Below are 19,052 nucleotides of genomic sequence, written 5' to 3' on the forward strand. Positions count from 1 at the left end.
TTTAAGAGACTACTACCTGGAATCCCACACTTGGATTTTCCCTGTTCATATTCTTTCTCTTCTGTACAGTTGTCAGTTGCAAACTTACTGAATGACAGGCTCTTTAGTGTTTTTTTAGAAATGTAAAGCAACTGTGTTTTGATTAATAAACTGGTAATGAAATAAGAATGACATTTTTGGCTGTGCTGTAAAAAAGGAGTTTGCTCTGGACATAGTAAATTGATTAACTAATTCCTAGAACAGTAACTTATGTCTGTAGCATCCATACAATAGAATATCTGTGAAAGACTTTTCAAGCGCTATTAAGAACAGAATATAAGGATGTAATCAACAGGTTGGTGTCTGACTTTAAGATCTTGGCTAAGACTTCTAACTTTAAATATTTAAAGTGCTTACACCTCCCTATGTAATTGGGAGCCCTGTGTAATTGATAGCAAGAGGTAAGCTCCTAATCTAGGTCTTTGGAATTGCCTTTGGAGACATATAAATCACTCTATTGACTGTGTAATTGAGTTTCTGGTCTTTCATTGCTGAGCTACGTGAAGTTTAGATGTGTGAAGTCTAACAAAAGATTTTCCTCTCTGTATTGTCTTCTGAAATATCCTGTATTGATTGAATAAAGTTTGCAAAGGTATGTCCAATTTTTTGACAGCATTTATACAGGTTTATTTTTAAATTGTCTTAATACTTGCATTCTGTAAGTTTTCCTTGAACAAAATGTGAGATGCCAAACCATTAGCATGGTTTTGTCAGATTAGACCGTGATTTGCTCCTTACCTTTCCAAATACATTTGAGGTTCAGTATGAATATTTTGTATTACACAAAAGAGAAATTGATACCTAATTTATTTTACTGGATGGATAGTTCAATTCTAAACCAGCATCACCGCACAGTCTAAAGATCAATAACCCATAAAGATGTAGAACGGCTACAATAGGATTACATACAAATTTATGAGAATGAATACTGTTTTGAAACTCAGAAATAGCCATGCATGTATTTTAAAGCCATACAGATAGAGAAAGTTTTATAAGTGTTTAGGATTATTTAGAAATGCAAACTTATTTTTTGATAGAAAGCGTTCAGAAAAGCACAGAATTTAATGATGAATAGATATCAAACACTGCAGAATCAGCCCCTGATTCAGCTGATTCTTTTAAGGATAAAAAACTTAAACATCGTTTTTTGACACCATTAAGATAACTTGAACTCATTTCCTATCCTCAAGCATTTCTGTGAATTTGAAGAATGCCAGAGACTGATATCCTGGTGCAATTTTAAAAACAGGTAACAAGGACTTTATATATAAACTATGAAACTATCTCACACTCATGGAATGAAATTATGTTCAAAGTGGTTAGAAATAATTATTGGTACCTAAAGTATTTGTATGAAGCAAATATAAAAGACTTACTACAGCTTTTTTTTTTTTTTTTTAGTAATTTCTATAGTAGAGTATTGATGACTTCATATTACATCACATTGACTTGTAATTGATGTGTAATTTATCCAGAATATTCTCTTTCATTTTTTCTCTATCTCATGCTAGAGGAAAGAAGTTGACTAGCTGTAGGTTTCCAGACCAATGACTTACAAACCTGCCAGGTGATTTTTCAGGAGGTGGTTTTGCTTTGCTAGCCCAGCTTGAACTTTACTAGGCAAATTTGTCCTAAATTATTTCTATTGAGAAGATCCAATAACCACTTGACTGACATAACAAAATACAAATGTGTCTGATTTCTATTTCAACATTTCATACTGTTATATTAATAACAGAAGTCAACAGAACTTTAATGGGTAGATGTCATGGCTGAAGTCCTTTCTTCAAACTGAAATTGAAGGTGAAACATTATTAAATTGAAGGTGAAACAAGCTTGTAAATATTATTAGAGTAAGTCAGGATAAAATGATCCTATGTATTGTGCCTGTCTACATGTGCTTCTGCGTATGTGTAAGTATGTTTTTCTTGCACTATAAAGTTCTGACATTAGCCTATATAAGTAATTTTTTTTTAAATCTAGTCATAGGATATTTTTTAATGTAACTATTCCTCAGTAGCAAGAAGCAAGAACAAAAAAAAAAAAAAAGTAGGAAAAGAAACCCTAAGTCTAAGAGTAACACAGTTCTACTTGAAAAATTCAGTTAAAGCCTGAGATGGTGCCAGGGTATTGTGAACAGATGTACAGTTCTTTCCTGTAGAAGGGAAGATAAAGATCTGAATTTGTCTATTCTTATTATGGTGATAGCAAGCCAGAGAAGCAAAGCAGATGTTTGGCTTGTTTGAAGAAATGTTTGTAACTTCCTTAAATCTTTACTTTTAAGGTAACTTTTAAAGGAAAGCTGTCTTGTAGGAACACTCAATGTTACTTGTAGCAAACTTTCTTGAAAATTTAATGCATTAAAGCCCTGAGATCTAGAAACCTGTAGCTTGTTCTTGTTCTGTGCTAACATCCAAGGCTTAATCATTTCCTGGTCCAAAAACTAAACTCCAGACATAACACTATCAGAGGCTGAGCTTCCATTCGTAAATATAGATGTTGTTCAGTTTGGACTTCTGATAATGCAGAATTTGGTATCTGATTTTGCAAGAACATCTCTCCAAATCCATCATCAGTACAAGTTGCATAGGTAAGAGTATAAGGATAGGGCAAGCATGTACAGCCAATTCCATGAAGTAAATCTAACCAGACTGCTAGAGAGTAGTGCCTCAGCCCCCTGTAGAAGCTCTCACAAAACATTTTGTCTGTAACTTGTAACTTATGCAAATTATATACCAATTTTATATTGGCTGCCTCTCAGTGATGTGATTTGTAATTCATTTAGACTTCTTTTGCATCTAATATTTATCTAATAAAATCACTTGTCATAATGGAATTGACAATTGAAAGCAATGACATTGAAAAATAAATTAGCATTAGAAAATATATCTGGGGATTTCCTTATGAAAAGCATTCCAAGGGAAATGGCATAAGGAGCCCTTAGTATTCCAGATGGTAATTTTTTCTCTATATAACATTCAGATCTATCTCTAAAAGATCAGCTTTTTTTATACATTTATAAGATCTTCCCTGAATTTAGCTTTTTAGTATTGTAAAATATTTTCTTTCAGTGATGGAAAGATAGCAAAAACTTATTTTCTGTGGCTTATGGTACTGTTATTAATCAAAAGAGATTTCAGAAAGATCAGTGTAACTCTGGGAATTAGAAAGTCACTAGTGAGTATACAATCACTGTATATTTAAAAACTATTTAAGTATTTCTCTGTGTTTGACACCACCCCCCTCTTCCCCCCCACCCTTCCCCCCCCTCCTCCGGTTTTTCTCAAACAAGTACGCTATTATATAGTAGTACTATAGTAATTTTGCACTTTAATGCTAGGAAATTTGCATAATTCACACTATGTAAGAAGTTTTAGGATAAAGCAGGGAACTGAAAGCATAAGTGTAAAAGATTGAGAATTTATTAGCCTTTACTGTTTTACTAGTTTTTACGGTATTACATCAGGGTGTATGGTTGTCTTGAAATCAAGTAATGCAATAGATTCTTCTCAGTTGGTTCCAGATAATTAGGATCCAGTTCCTAACAGAAATACTCTCTATATATCTAATCTTGCATTAGCTATTGCTAAATTTCATCCCATTTCTTTTACACCAGTTCTCAAGGTCATCCATTGTTTCCTATATGATATAACAGTCCTCTTCTGTATTGGAGCACCTCCACTTACATTGTGTTATCAATAAATTTCATCAGCATACTCCTACTATTTTTTCTGCCAGGACCACTAATGAAAATATTCAATCACATAACTGAAAAATCAGGCTCTTCTATATCTGGATTTCACCACTTCCAGCAGGTATTTTGCCTTCAGACGATTCCTTACATATCTAACCTCTATTATCTTGAGCTCAGTTAATGTAGCATCCATTAGTCTGCTAATGGTGATGGATGAGAGCTACTGGATTTCCTATATCCAAAAAGAAAACAGATACTTTCTTAAAGAGAGGAACCAGGTTAATCTAGCATGGTTTGCTTTTGATACGTAAGCTACAAACACATTGACTTGAACAAGTAGGAGACATCTAAAGAAAGAGTACAAGAAAAGAAGCATTTCTGGGCAATTAGTCCCTGTGTATACCCTTCCACCACTTAGTGTCCATGGCTTGAAGTCTTGTTTTGTCAGTGGCCAGATTCGGGTCATTATGTTTAATAGGTATCAGTGAATCCACTAGGCCTTTTTAATTATTCATGCTTTTGGGCTGCAACGTCTTTTGATGGTGACCTGCACAATTTAATTGTGTTTTTTGTTAAGGAAACTTATGCATTTGTTTTTTAGAACTTCTCTCATGATAGTTGAATTGAAAGATCCCTGTTCTAATGTCATAGTAATGTGAATTCCCTTTATATCATTATATAGGCCTCTATCTTATCCTCCTTCAGTTATCTGTTTTTCAAGCTGAAGAGCTCTGGTCTCCCAGACAGCTACTGTCTCCCAGTACAGAATGACCTCAAAATCCCTCCATGTTCTTCCTGCCTTTTCTGCCTCTTTCCTAGGTCTAATGCATTTTTTTTTTTTGAGATGCAGTGATCAGAAATTTAGTGTTCAACATGAGTATACAGTGGATGGATTTATAGCATTAAAAAAAAAAGTTTCCTGCTGTGCTTTTTTTCCTATTAATTTCTAATGTTCTAATGCTGTGTTTTTGACTAAGGTTGGAAGCGGGTGTTTTTGGAGAACTAGTCACAATGACTCACAGGTTCTCTTTGTAAGCAGAATTTAGAATCCACCTTTTTGAATGTATAGAAAGGGGTATTTATTCCCCCATAGAATGTGTTATTGACACTGTTTCGCTCATTCGACTTCTGTGTACCATTCACAGCTATTGTTTCAAACAAATAGTTCTCCCTGATGGAGCAGCTCATCAGAGATGACTGTTGAATTATGCATTCCAGGAGAAATCCCCAAAACATTTTTTAATAAAGGAGGTCACAGTACAGTAGTGATGCACCTTTTAAAGTACCCTTAATTAGCAATGTTGAGTTGAGACACAGCAAATTACAGTGATATAAAATTGCAACCCTAACACTGCAATGCTATGTGATCGCCATGGAATATGTAATCCTTATTTACTTGCTCTTTATGAGAGGAAGAAAGAGAGAAAAGCTTTAAAAATCATCATGATAAGGAAGGACAAATAGACTTGGAGCCTGGATAGTCACATACATTTTTTCTGGATTACTATGTAGCTGAATGAAAACTTACATAAAAAACTCCGAAGAGTATTAAAACTAAATTATCTTAGTTTCTGTCCTTCATTTTCTATTTGCTTTACTGCCGGTGTCACCTATGTCACCTACTTCCTAAATATCAGTTTTCAGACTGCAAGTGCTGTGGAGCACGCATGGTTTTTTGTTGGTTTTAAATTTTATGGAGTTGTTGTGACATTTCCAGGACTTCCTAGTTAGTCCTACATATTATTTTATATAGCCAGCTAATTCAGATTAGTAGAAAAACTTTCATTAATATCAATGGAGAATCAAACAGATAATGTATATAAAGCTGTGATATCTTGCAGCATGAAAAATGAAATTAAATGCCATGCCATTTATGTCACGGTATAATAGTTCCATTGTCTTTTGAAGATATCACACACCCAAATGTACATAAAAGAACCACACTAAACTGGACAGACATGGATTTGATGGATGGACCACTCGGTGGATAAGGAATTGGCTGGATGGTCACACTCTCAGACAACATTCAAGGTCAGGTTGGATGAGGTTTTGAGCGACTTGGTCAAGTGGAAGGTGTCCCTGCCCAGGGCAGGAGGGTGGAACTAGATGATCTTTAAGGTCCCTTCTAACCAAAACCATTCTACGATTCTATGAATCATACAGAAATCAAACTCTGTTTTTTTCTAATGTCGTTGTATATTTTTTAATAAGGCTAAAAAATAAAGATCAGAAGAACTACAAGATTAAATTACCTACCTTTAGTTACAAGAATCTCTATCTTATCTGTAGGAAGAGAAATAAAAAGTATAGAAGATCTTTTGATGGGACTTCACTGTATCCACTGTAATTACTTCAGTGATGGTGAAAGAGTTAACTTTGATTAAGTATGTAGGCTGCCTCATTGACTGTAATTGCTTTTTAGTAGCATTTGTTCTGTATACTTTAGTGCACAGACACCTGTATTAGGTTTCTAATTCTGTGATGTGCATATAACAATAAGAGACCTTATCTAAAAATCCTTTGAAATATCATTAATGTTTTCTCACATTCCAGTTGAACTCATTGATTCCTGCCTGTATTAGAATCATAGAATAGTTTGCATTGAAAGGGACCTTTAAAGGTCATCTAGTCCAATGCCCCTGCATGGAGCGGGGACATCTTCCACTCCCATCCAGCCTGGCCTTGAATGTGTCCAGGGATGGGGCATCTACCAGCAGTCCAGGCAACCTGTTCCAGTGTTTCACCACCCTCACTGTAAAAAATGGCTTCCTTATATCCAGTCTGAATCTACCTTTAGTTTAAAACCATTATGTTTTGTCCTATTGCAACAGGCTCTGGTAAAAAGTTTCTCCCCATCATTCTTATAAGCTCCCTTTAAGTATTGAAAGGCTGCTATAAGGTCTCCCGGAGCCTCCTCTTTGCCAGGCTGAACAGCCCCAACTCTCTCAGCCTGTTTTCATAGGAGAGGTGCTCCAGCCCTCTGATCATCTTTGTGGCCCTCCTCTGGACTTTGCTGGGGACTCCAGAGCTGGATGCAGTACTCCAGGTGGGGTTTCAGAAGAGCAGAGTAGAGGGACAGAATCACCTCTGTCAACCTGCTGGACATGCTTCTTTTGATGCAGCCCAGGATACAACTGGCCTTCTGGGCTGCGAGTGCACGTTGTTGGCTCATGTCCAGCTTTTCATCCACCAGTACCCCGAAGTCCTTTTTGGCAGGGCTGCTTTCAGTCCTTTCATCCTCTAGCCTGTATTGATACTGGGGGTTGCCCCAACCCATGTGGAGGACCCTTGCACTTGTCCTTGTTGAACCTCATGATGTTCACACAGTCCCACTTCTCAAGCTTGTCCAGGTCCCTCTAGATGGCATCCTGTTCCTCAGGCATGTTGAGCACACCACTCAGTGTCATCTGCAAACTTCCTGAGGGTGCACTCAATCCCACTGTCTATGTCATTGATGAAGATATTAAACAGTACTGGTCCCAGTATGGATCCCTGAGGAGCACCACTTGTCACCAGTCTCCATTGGCATATTGAGCCATTGACCACTACCCTCTGGATATGACCATCCAACTGATTCCTCATCCACCAAAAGTCCACCCATTGAATCCATCTCTCTCTGATTTAGAGAGAAGGACATTGTGGGGGACCATGTCAAAGGCCTTACAGATGTCCAGATAGACATCTGTAGCTCTTCCCTTGTCCACTGGAGTAGTCACTCCATCAGAGAAGGCAACTAGGTTGGTCAGGCAGGACTTGCCCTTAGTGAAGCCATGCTGGCTGTCTCAAATCACCTCCCTGTCCTCCATGTGCCTTAGCATAGCTTCTAGGAGAATCTGTTTCATGATCTGTCCAGGCACAGAGGTGAGGCTGACAGGTCAGTAGTTCCCAGGATGTTCATGTCAGCCTTTTTCAAAAATGGGTGCAATGTTTCCCTTTTTCCAGTCAGCAGGGATTTCACCTGACTGCCATGACTTTTCAAATATCATGGAGAATGCCTTAGCAACTACATCAGCCACTTCTCTCAGGACTCCGGGATGCATCTTGTCAGGTCTCATAGACTTATGTATATTCAGGTTCCTCAGGTGGTCACAAACCTAATCTTCTCTTACGGGGGGAGAGACTTCGCTCTCCAGTCCCTGTCTTGTAGAGGTGTGGGAAGAGAGATTACCATTGAAGAATGAGGCAAAAAAAGTTATTGAGTAGCTCAGCCTTCTCCTCATCCACTGTTACCAGTTTGCCAGCCTTGCTTATCAAGGGGATACACTTTCTTTGACCTTCTTTTTCTGGCTGAGATACCAATAGAAGCCCTTCTTATTATTCTTTGCATCCCTTGCCAAGCTCAGCTCCAGCTGTGCCTTGGCTTTCCCAACCCCAACCCTACACAACTAGGCAATGTCCCTATACTCCTCCCAGGACACCTGTCCCTGCTTCCACCGCCTGTGCATTTCCTTCTTGCTCTTTAGTTTTACCAGCAGTTCTTGATTCAGCCATGCCAGTCTCTTGCCTTCCTTGCCTGCTTTCTTACACTTGGGGAATGAGAGCTCTTGCCCTCTGTGGATCTTAAAGATCTGCGAGCTCTGTTCTGCTCCCTTGTCCCTGAGGGCAGTTTCCCACGGGGTCCTGTTGACTAACTCCTTGAAAAGCTGGAAGTTTACTTTCCTAAATTCAGGGTCCTGACTTTACTCTTTGCCTGACGCATTTCCTTCAGGACTGCAAACTCCACCAGTTCATGATCACTGCAGCCTAGGCTGTCTCCAATCTTGACATCACCAATTAGCTCACTTGCATTGGTAACCATTAAGTCTAGTACGGCATCCCTTCTGGTAGGGCTGTCTATCACCTGGCTTAAGAAGTTATCCTCAATGCATTCCAGGAGTCTCCTGGATTGCCTACAGCTCACTGTGCTACTTTTCCAGCAGATGTTGGGGTGGTTGAAGTCTCCCAGCAGGATGAGAGCCTGCGAGTGCTCCTCCTGTAGCTGAAGTAAGGCTTTGTCAATAGGCTCCCCTTGATTGGGCTGCCTGTAGTAGACCCCAGCCACAAAGTTCCCTTTGATGCCTTGGTCTCTAATTCTCACCCATAAGCCTTCCGCCAGCTCCTGGCTATACTTCAGAGATGGCTCTTCACACTCTATCCTTATTGATGTAGAGTGCAACACCTCCGCCTCACCTTCCTCACCTGTCCCTTCTGAACAGCCTGTAGCCATCAATAGCCACAGTCCAGTCATGGGATTCCTCCCACCAAGTTTAAACACCAAGTTTCAGTAATGGCAATGTATTAGTTGAGTCTATATTGGAAAAAGTTAATCAGATTTTGCTTTCTTCTACAGGAAACATGTGAATTTCTTAAACAACTTAGACTAATAAAAAGACATAAATTAGATATGGTCTGTGAGCAAACTTTTTCAGAATAGACGAAAGTTTTCCACTGAGACAGACATTATATTTTAGTCTTCTTTTCTGTCGGCATTTTACTTATAATATGTGAATATTACTTATAATAATATGTACATCTCTAAGGTAAAAAGAAAAATATATATTTGCCATTAGGGGAATAGAAATTCTGCCAGGAAAAATCATCATTCAAAAGCGAAAGCATTAGTACTCTGGGGTAAATAATGAAAGCTGGTCTTTCGTGTTCCTGTCACTGCAAACTGCAGGAGGAAGGTGAAGACTCCAATCTACCTAATGTGGCAGTTACTGTTGATTTTTTGCACGTAATGTTGTTCCCTCCTGATGAATCGCACATGTGCATAACTTGCTGTCGGTTTGCTCTCATTATCGTAGATCATCTTCATGATTTGCCACTTGCAACATAATATATTATGATAGTTGAAGTAATATGTTCTGGTTATAATTGGTTGCCCGCTATTGATATGGATAATGGATCTCTCTTGTGAAATACAAACAGTAACTAGACGCACAGCATGCAGGTGAGTTAAGTACCCACACTACCCAGGAATCAGCAGGTGTTCTTCATGACTTAGTCTCCAGACATATTTTTTCTGGAAGCTCAGCATATCTCTAATTGCAATTATATTTTGTGTCCATCTTGTCTCAGATCTTAGAAAAGGGGTTTCTATGTATAAATATTTAAGTATGAAAGTAAAAGGCAATACCAAGCACTTTTCTGCAGACTTGGAGAAATGTAACTGGCGTAGATCTTTTCACAGAATTCCCATTTCTATTAGTAGAGTTGGTCTCAAGGATAATTCACATCTCAAAGAGGAAAATCAAATCTTCAAACTGGAAACCGGGAGCTACATTTTGATGTGGCAAGTCTTCATATTACATGTTTAGTTCAGTGTAATCAATAGCATTAATAAATCAGTGGATTGCCTGAATTCTGAAAGGATTGTAGCTCTCACACAATAAATTGATTTTTGTGTTCTTTATGTGAACACAGAAACATTGTAGTTAAGTGCACAGTTGGTGTAATATTGATTTTTTTTTTGCTAATATTTAGTCACTGTGTGTTCAAGGTTGACAAGGGCAATTTTAGCCCACCAGTGTCTTATCAGTAACCGTATTTGTCTATGGCACTGCTTTTCTCAAAAACATTTGTTGGATTTTAAGGCCTACCCTCTTTTAAAAACTTTCAAATAAGCTAGAGACAAAATTTACATCCTTTCAAAGTACTATTAAACAGTTTGATCAAAAAAATATATGCTTGAGGCAAATGTTTGTGCATCAGCATAAGCTTTTTAAATATTTCACTTTATTTCTTTCAGTAAATCCAGTTACAGGTGTTGAAGAGCAAACTGTCAAAACCTTTAAAGGCTTAGTCCCTCCTTTCTCATCCATGCTGTTTTACACCTTTCTAAAAAGACTTGAAAAAATAAAAAGAAATGCAAAGAACATTGCGTCCAAAACCACACACAGGTTTAGCCTAGGGTTATTATCTTCAGTTTTAGTGAACAAGGTCTGATTTGACTTTGCGTATTTCAGAACTAACTTAGACTTGGATATTACTTTTATGATATCCGCTGCAAGAAATCTTTGTAAAGAATAAATTACATTCTATTCAATCCATTTTTATTTATTTGAGGCTTTTATGTTACCTCTAAAGTATATGACACAGCAGTTTTCACCAGATTTTCTGCTCTAATTACAACTTGTGCAATACTAACCTGATCACCTACCAGACAGTGGTTATATTTCTGCTTAACTTGCAGAGTTGGTAGAAATATATGACACCATATAAATTAAATGATGTAAAGGCAATTTGCAGTTCTTACAATTTATCTGGACAATAGAAATAGAGAAGTAGATATCTCACATATAATACATAGATTACACATAATAGAGGAATGAGACAACTTGGGATTTTGGAGGGGAAGGAGAGAGTTTGACATTTTAGAAAGCAATTAAGAGTCTGAATTAACTGCTGTGTGTTCATATGTCTGGTTTAAACATGGGAACTAGTGAAATCTATATACCACCTTCAGTGATACTGGTAACTGGAACGAGGGGGCAAAAACCACTTAAAAATGTTGCGTGCTTGGGATAGGATCAGAGTTGTGAACGTCTTGGTATTGGAAAACATTCATTTGCAGCATCTTGTTGGCTCTTATTAGAAATACTGCTTTTGATGGGTTAGAATTTAATCTCAAAAATGATTAAAATAGTAATTATTTGATTAATCAGTGAAGAAATAGAGTTCCTTTAAAAGCCAGACTCCATTTAATTAACCATAATTTGAGATTTTAGACAGTACAGATCTGAATACTATCATTCTTTGACAACAGGATTTTAAATATAGTCTGAGAGAGGTCTCTCAGAACCACAAAATTTATCCTGCTAAGCATTCAGTGACAATCTATGGTAAAAAACTCCTTATCACATCATTCAATGTGCAGCAAGTGTACTCAGCTTCATGTGAATGTTCATGATCCAAACATACAGAATCAATGGAGAGGCAGAGAAGTGGTCTACATATGCAATAATAATCATAGAATCATAGAATGGTTTGGGTTGGAAGGGACCTTCAAAGGTCATCTAGTCCAACCCCCCTGCAAGGAGCAGGGACATCCCCAATTAGATCAGGTTGCTCAGAGCCCCATCCAACCTGGCCTTGAATGTTTCCAGGGATGGGGCTTCCAACACCTCTCTGGGCAACCTGTTCCAGTGTTCTATAACTTGCATTGTAAAAAATTTTTTCCTAATTTCCAATCTAAATCTACCCCCCACTATTTTAAAACCATTACTCCTTGTCCTGTCGCAACAGACCCTACTGAACAGCCTCTCCCCATTTTCTTGTAGGCCCCCTTGAGGTACCGGAAGACCGCTATCAGGTCTCCCCAGAGCCTTCTCTTCTCCAGGCTGAACAGCCCCAACTCTCTCAGCCTGTACTCATAAGAGAGGTGCTCCAGCCCTGTGATCATCTTTGTGGCCCTCCTCTGGACCTTCTCCAACTGGTCCATGTCCTTCTTGTGTTGGGGGCTCCAGAACTGGACACAGTACTCCAGGTGGGGTCTCACCAGGGCAGAGTAGAGGGGCAGAGTCACCTCCCTCGACCTGCTGGCCACGCTTCTCTTGATGCAGCCCAGGATGCAGTTGGCCTTCTGGGCCGCAAGGGCGCATTGCCGGCTCATGTTAAGCTTCTCACCCACCAGCACTCCCAAGTCCTTCTCCTCAGGGCTGCTCTCAATCCATTCCCCGCCCAGCCTGTATTTGTGCCTGGGATTGCCATGACCCAGGTGCAGGACCTTGCACTTAGCCTGGTTGAACTTCATGAGGTTGGCACAGGCCCACCTCTCCAGCCTGTCAAGGTCCCTCTGGATGGCTTCCCTCCCTTCCAGTGTGTCGACGGCACCACACAACTTGGGGTCATCGCCGAACTTGCTGAGGGTGCACTCTATCCCACTGTCCATGTCACTGACAAAGATGTTGAACAGGGCCGGGCCCAACACGGACCCCTGAGGGACGCCACTCGTGACCGGTCTCCACATGGACATTGAGCCGTTAACCACCACTCTCTGAGTGCAGCCATCCAGCCAACTCCTTATCCACCGAGTGGTCCATCCATCAAACCCATGTCTCTCTAGTTTAGAGAGAAGGATGTCGTGCGGGACAGTGTCAAAAGCTTTGCACAAGTCCAGGTAGATGATATCCATTGCTTGTCCCTTGTCCACCAATGCTGTCACCCCGTCATAGAAGGCCACCAAATAGGTCAGGCATGATCTGCCCTTGGTGAAGCCATGTTGGCTGTCACCAACCACCTCCTTGCTCTCCATGTGCCTTAGCATGGTTTCCAGGAGAATCTGCTCCATGACCTTGCCAGGCACAGAGGTGAGGCTGACCGGCCTGTAGTTGCCCGGGTCCTCCTTGTTCCCCTTTTTAAAACTGGGGGTATGTTCCCTCTCTTCCAGTCATCGGGGACCTCACCAGACCGCCACGATTTCTCAAATACGATGGCCAGTGGCTTGGCAACTTCATCCACCAGTTCCTTCAGGACCCGCGGATGGATCTCATCAGGTCCCATGGACTTGTGCACCTTTAGGTTCCTCAGATGATCCCGAACCTGCTCTTCGAGTACAGTGGGCAATGATGATACAACTTAATCTAAAGTAAATTTAAAGATGTGGTCTTTATATTCCTAAAATTGTCTTCACATACATAGAGTCATCTTTTGACTTTTCAATAACATGTATTGATACTTTCATGTGTACAACCTTGCTAGATATGATGCATTTTTCATAGTCCTGTTAGCAGCGAAACTAATTGTATTCCATGTAAACAGAAAAACCTTTATTCTGTTTAAGGAATAAATCCAAGTTGAAAAGATAAGGCATATTGTTGTTTTATGCTTATTCAAAGCTTTGTAGAAAAGTTAGTAAAAGTGCAGAAATTAATGTAGTCTTTTTCACAATAGTTTAAGCAATTAAATATTCCAGTCACTTTTAAACTCTTACCTTTACCTCTGTATTTCTTGCATGTTTTACTCTTTCTTTCTATTAAGAAAAATCCAGTAGATATTTCATAGTAAAAGTATAGTTTGGTTTTCTGTTTGTTTTTGATCGTGGACTGTGTGTAGGATAAAGTGTTGTGAAGCTGAAAAAGTTCACCCATACCATGCAACATGTAATTGAAGAAAGAGGTCTTTTGTTCACAGGAACCAGTCGTTATAGCATAAAATTCATACTTACATATAGTTTGAGCAACACTAGGTTTGATATGAAAAGGGATGCATAGTGCTCTAATTATTAAACATAATTTTAGTATATGTTCTGCATTATATCAGAGAGACCTGTTCTTTTTAATGTTACTTTTTGCCGTGTTACTTCCTATGATACCAATTATTTTAAGCATATATGACAGGTAACTGGTGTCTTCATAGCTGTGAGGTTGCATCTCAGCAGGTTTTACCAGTAATGCTGTGAACATGAAAATAATGTGTTAAGAACCCCTTCTATGAAAAAGAATATCAGAGACATAGAAAATGCACTAAATAACATTTGATGGAAATAAACAGTCGCTCATGAGCTAAAGTACATAGTTTCTAAGTAATGACATTTTAAGATTAAAATGTTGCATATTGCAAGGCTGTCTTTCAAAACGATTGTTCAAATTTACTGTCAGGAGCTTTAGTGGATGTGCATCACTGTTGATAACCAAGGTTATCAACCTTGAGGTTCTGTAGAGACCGTATAGATACATTCCTGTGGCAATTAAATATAAAATATCTGCTTGTGTAGAAGGAGGTAAATCTTTATTACTGTTTTACAGTTATGTGATTGGGTTTTGCTATGACAAGGTTATAAAATAATGTAGTTAGCTAGAGTGTGCTGGTTTTGACACACAAGCAAATGTGTAACAAGTTTGTAGTGAACAGTTATGTAGTTACGTACATCAGAGATGTATAAAACTATAGATTTATACAAATACATACACATATATAACTACAGTATTTTGTACATATTTTTCTATGGAAACTTGTTCTATAAAAATATATTTATGATTACAGTTTTATACATATATATAAAACTATAGTGTTTTATATATGTATATATTTAGATATATAACTATATTATCTGAATTTCATTTTATTTTATTTTTTACATGAATTGTACCTGAGTGGATTTACCTGTGCCTTTCAGTTTTAGACAGTTGTTTACATCAGAGCTTCTGTGCTCAGTGCAAACACTGTTGTCTCTGGTTCCTTGCATGGCTGGGATTACGGTAGCAGCCTGTCACTCCTTACTTACTTACTTACTTACTCACTCTACCGCTTACCACAGTAGAATGTAAGGTCCATTCATTCCTACTGAATGAGGCTGGTGCTGAGAACCTGGCGTTATTTGTTCTCCATGCAACTGCAACTCTTGGCTGTTTCTAATTCAGTTGTTACCAAGAACTTTGGATCAATTGTGCCAATGATCCAACTCAATAAACTAGTAGATAAAAATACCCTACGTGATCTTTGGCTCAGGACTCTTTCTAGCTGTGTCTAGGCACATGGGTCAAATACAATTTACAAAAGAGCACTATTCACATAAGTAGCCAGGACGCTTCTTTGAGATGATGATAAATGTCTAGCCCTATCGATTCTGTTCCATATAACTTTTACTGAAATCCTGTGTGGAGGATCCAGTTTTGTGAGAAGCTACTTACCTGCTTAGCTTCTGTGCTATAAATTGTTCTTAGTTAGATAACATCAACTCTACCTTACACTAGCTCCTTCTCCATTTACAAACACTTGAGCCATTGTTATTTAGGATTTTCAAGAGTCCTTACCAACAAAGGTGGAGAGAGCACGTTTGTACGGAAAAACTCACTACCCATTTTTGCCATCTCAACATATTACTGAGTGGAAGATGAAGTTACAGCTCGATGTCCTGAAATGGAAAACTATTTTTCTGATGTGCAAGGTATTTGCACCAATTCAAATCAATGTATAGTTTCTCATAGTTGTTAACATAGCAATATAATCACTCAAGTTCCAAGTTAATAGACCTTTAAAGTTGCTAGTCAAAGAAATTGGATGTGCTGGATCATTTCAGTGTTTTATCTGCCAGGCAGCAGTAAAGTTTTATAAGCTTTTTTGAGTCACTTTTACATAAAATAGCATTGATGTTTTATCATCTCTTCTATTCTGTATTTTCTCCATTGGATGAAATGTTCAGTCTCAGTACATATAATAAGTATTCCACTGACTTTGTGTAGGTGGTAAGTAAGAATCACTGCTGTCTCTGGTGGATTGCTAGAAACTGATGCCATTGTCTAACGGTCTGTGTCTTGTCCCATAGGGATTAGGACTTATGAGAGACCTGCTGCCTCCTGGAAAGGCAGCTGAGGCCAGGCAACTCTATTGCTGCCCTGTTGTCTGGACTGGGGTCATCCTATATGACCTTCCATTGTCTTCTTCCAGAAGCTAGTTAGGAACAATTAGATTAAATTTTAATTTTCTTGTTGAAGATTGGCAGTTTACACATTCTGATAACAATAACTTCCTCTTCCTTTTCTTACACAGCAGTGCCTTCCACAATGCTGGAATTATTGTCCCAGGTCTGTTGTGAGAGTTTGTGCATGAGCTGAACTACTATAGATGAACAGTTCAATTTCTGAATTATAAAATATCCTGATGATAACCCCTCTGCTGAATGGTATGTTTTCCATTAAAAACAGCAGACTGATTAATCAAGCTGATTCCACGGAAACTGAAAAATTCCACATCTAAGCACCTCAGGAAGAGCTGATCTGGGATAAGCCACCATTGCTATTTGTTGGACTTTAACTGGCTGCTATTTTCAGTTTTCCTTCCCAAGTTTCTGAGGGCAGCACTCTTTGATCATGCTCCAGTAAATGAAGATCAGAGCATCAAAGGGAGTTAAGTATGTTGGCAGTGAGTGTCACTGAGCTTGACTTTCAAGTATGCAATACTAGGAATATATTCAGAAATACAAGTTAAGTGAATCAGAACAGTTAGGCACCTAAGAAATAGAATCACAAAGGGAAGAATTGTGAGCACAGGATCACCTCAATCTAGAAATAGGAAATATTGAAGGGAGCAGATTAAAAAGAATTCCTGCTTTTACTTGAACTTTAAATATCTGGTTTTGACCATTGTGAACTCATTTAGCCCACTCTCCAGAGGTGGAAGGCTAAATTCCTGCAACTGATAACGCATATAGAAAACACAAGGATGAAATTTGAGGTTGTTACCATAGATTTCTACACATTACCGTTTCAAGTTTGCCTTCCGGCTCCTTTGCTGACTGGGATTCAGAATTCTTGAAGCAGGCTGTGTTCAGACCTATGATTACACAAATAGGAATGGTTAGACACTCAGAGTCAGGAAGTTAGACACAAGTCTGGTTATTGTGAATTTGGTTTTGTGCTTACCGTTAACTAAAAGAAAAAAAAAGCAAACACTGTAGTATTTGGTTCGTATATTAACCAGAGGAATTAATATTCCTGATGACCCCCAATAAAGCAGGCCTATACAATCAGAATTTTCACTTCATCCAATTTTTAGATAAAGTTTATACTCACAAAAAGATGAAAATAAGTAATGTGCAACACCTCTAAATGGAATCATCATACATTTAATGGTATAAAATCCTTATTAAAAGTAGATTTTTGGAGCCAAGTTCTCAAATAATGTGAATCAGTTATTTGGTAACCGGTCATCATGCATTACAGCATTTTTAAGATTGAGCCTTTAGTTTATCAGTATCTTGCCCCCATCTTGGTACAATTATATTTTAGTATTTAAGCTTCTTTCATTTTTATATTGACTGTACAGTCAAGCTATTTACATTGTATATATGTCTGCACATTTATTTTTTTTTTTTTCATTTACAATCCAGGGCGTAAACTTAGGGAGATGTGTAGTATCTCAGTACCAAATGGAAGAGTTTCCATTGGTTTTTATTATCCAGTTTTGTATTTACAGATACCAGAGGAAATGTCTTTCATGGTTCAAGTAGAACTTGGATGCACAGATCTGCTATCCACCCACTTCTTCAGACTGTAGAGGCAGTCAGTATTATGATCTAAGGTAGTATGCACTCTGGTTTCCGCAGAAGCTAAAAAATGGGATGCTTATCCTGTTTCTTAATCTCTGCCTCTCAGAAGTTTGAAGACAGTATTACAAATTACTTTCCTGGTTGTTGTGGATTAACCCCAGTAGGCAGCTAAACCCTACGCAGCCACTCACTCACTGGCCCCACGTGGGATGGGGAAGAGAATCTGAACATCCTCTCCTTCCTCCTCCTTCCCCCAGCTTTTATTGCTGGGCAAAACCTCCCATGGTGTGGGATATCCTTTGGTCAGCTGAGGTCAGCTGTCCTCTCCCAGCTTCTTGTGCACCCCCAGCCTCCTCACTGGCGGAGCAGTGTGAGAAGCAGAAAAGGCCTTCACACTGTGTAAGCACTGCTCAGCAACAGCTAAAACATCCCTGTTATCAAAACTGGTTTGCTCACAAATCCAAAACATAGCCCTGTACAAGCCACTATGAAGAAAATTAACTCTATCTCAGCCAAAACAAGTACACTACCGTTATTTGGATCATATTGATACTCCTGATTCTATGAGCAGTCAATCCAGTGCCTACCTTTTAAAAAGAAAAAGAATCCCTGAAAATGCTGAGCTTTTATACTTCATCTCTTCTGCTTGAAATGAAAAAAAATTACTGGTGAAATGCTCCTTTACACTACATTTTTTTAAATGCTGAAAGCACAGCAAAATGAAAACATTTTGGCATGGGAAAAATTATTTACACGAATAAAGGACTTGCACATTCTTTTCACGTTTGATCCATCATCATAAATTATTATTATCACTTGCAAAATTGCAGCACTATTAAAGGCTCAGAGAAAAATTGTGTAGGCTGTTTGGATTCTTTTTTGATGAGGACTTCTAGGCACAAAAAAAAATTGTTGTGCAGTTCAAGCCATATTGTACTTTTTTCCTTCCCTTTTTGGCAGACAGTGCAATGTGAACATAATTGGAATGTAAGAAAGAAAAGAATGAAACATGATTTTCAGATACTGTTGTTATTGGCAAGGGCTTTGTTCTGTGTATCCATTTGATTTATTAATGCTCAGTCTTTATATGTGAAATACTTCCAAATTCCTAAATATTAAAACAGAAAAAAAAATTGTAGTTAGTTATAAACTTGTAGTACTTATGAAAAATACTCTCTGATAACAGTTCTGTGTTTATATTCTAAGTGCCACTATGTTTATTTCTCTTTAAAAATTCATCATTATCTTTTCCATATATTTTATGTTTATTACTGTGGAATATATTGGCTTTGCTAAAATGTGGCAGGGGGATTTATAATATATTTGCTGGTGCGTACATCAACAAAATTG

This window comes from Chlamydotis macqueenii, chromosome 4 (assembly GCF_036417535.1).
Source record: "Chlamydotis macqueenii isolate bChlMac1 chromosome 4, bChlMac1.mat, whole genome shotgun sequence".
Taxonomy (NCBI): Eukaryota; Metazoa; Chordata; class Aves; order Otidiformes; family Otididae; genus Chlamydotis; species Chlamydotis macqueenii.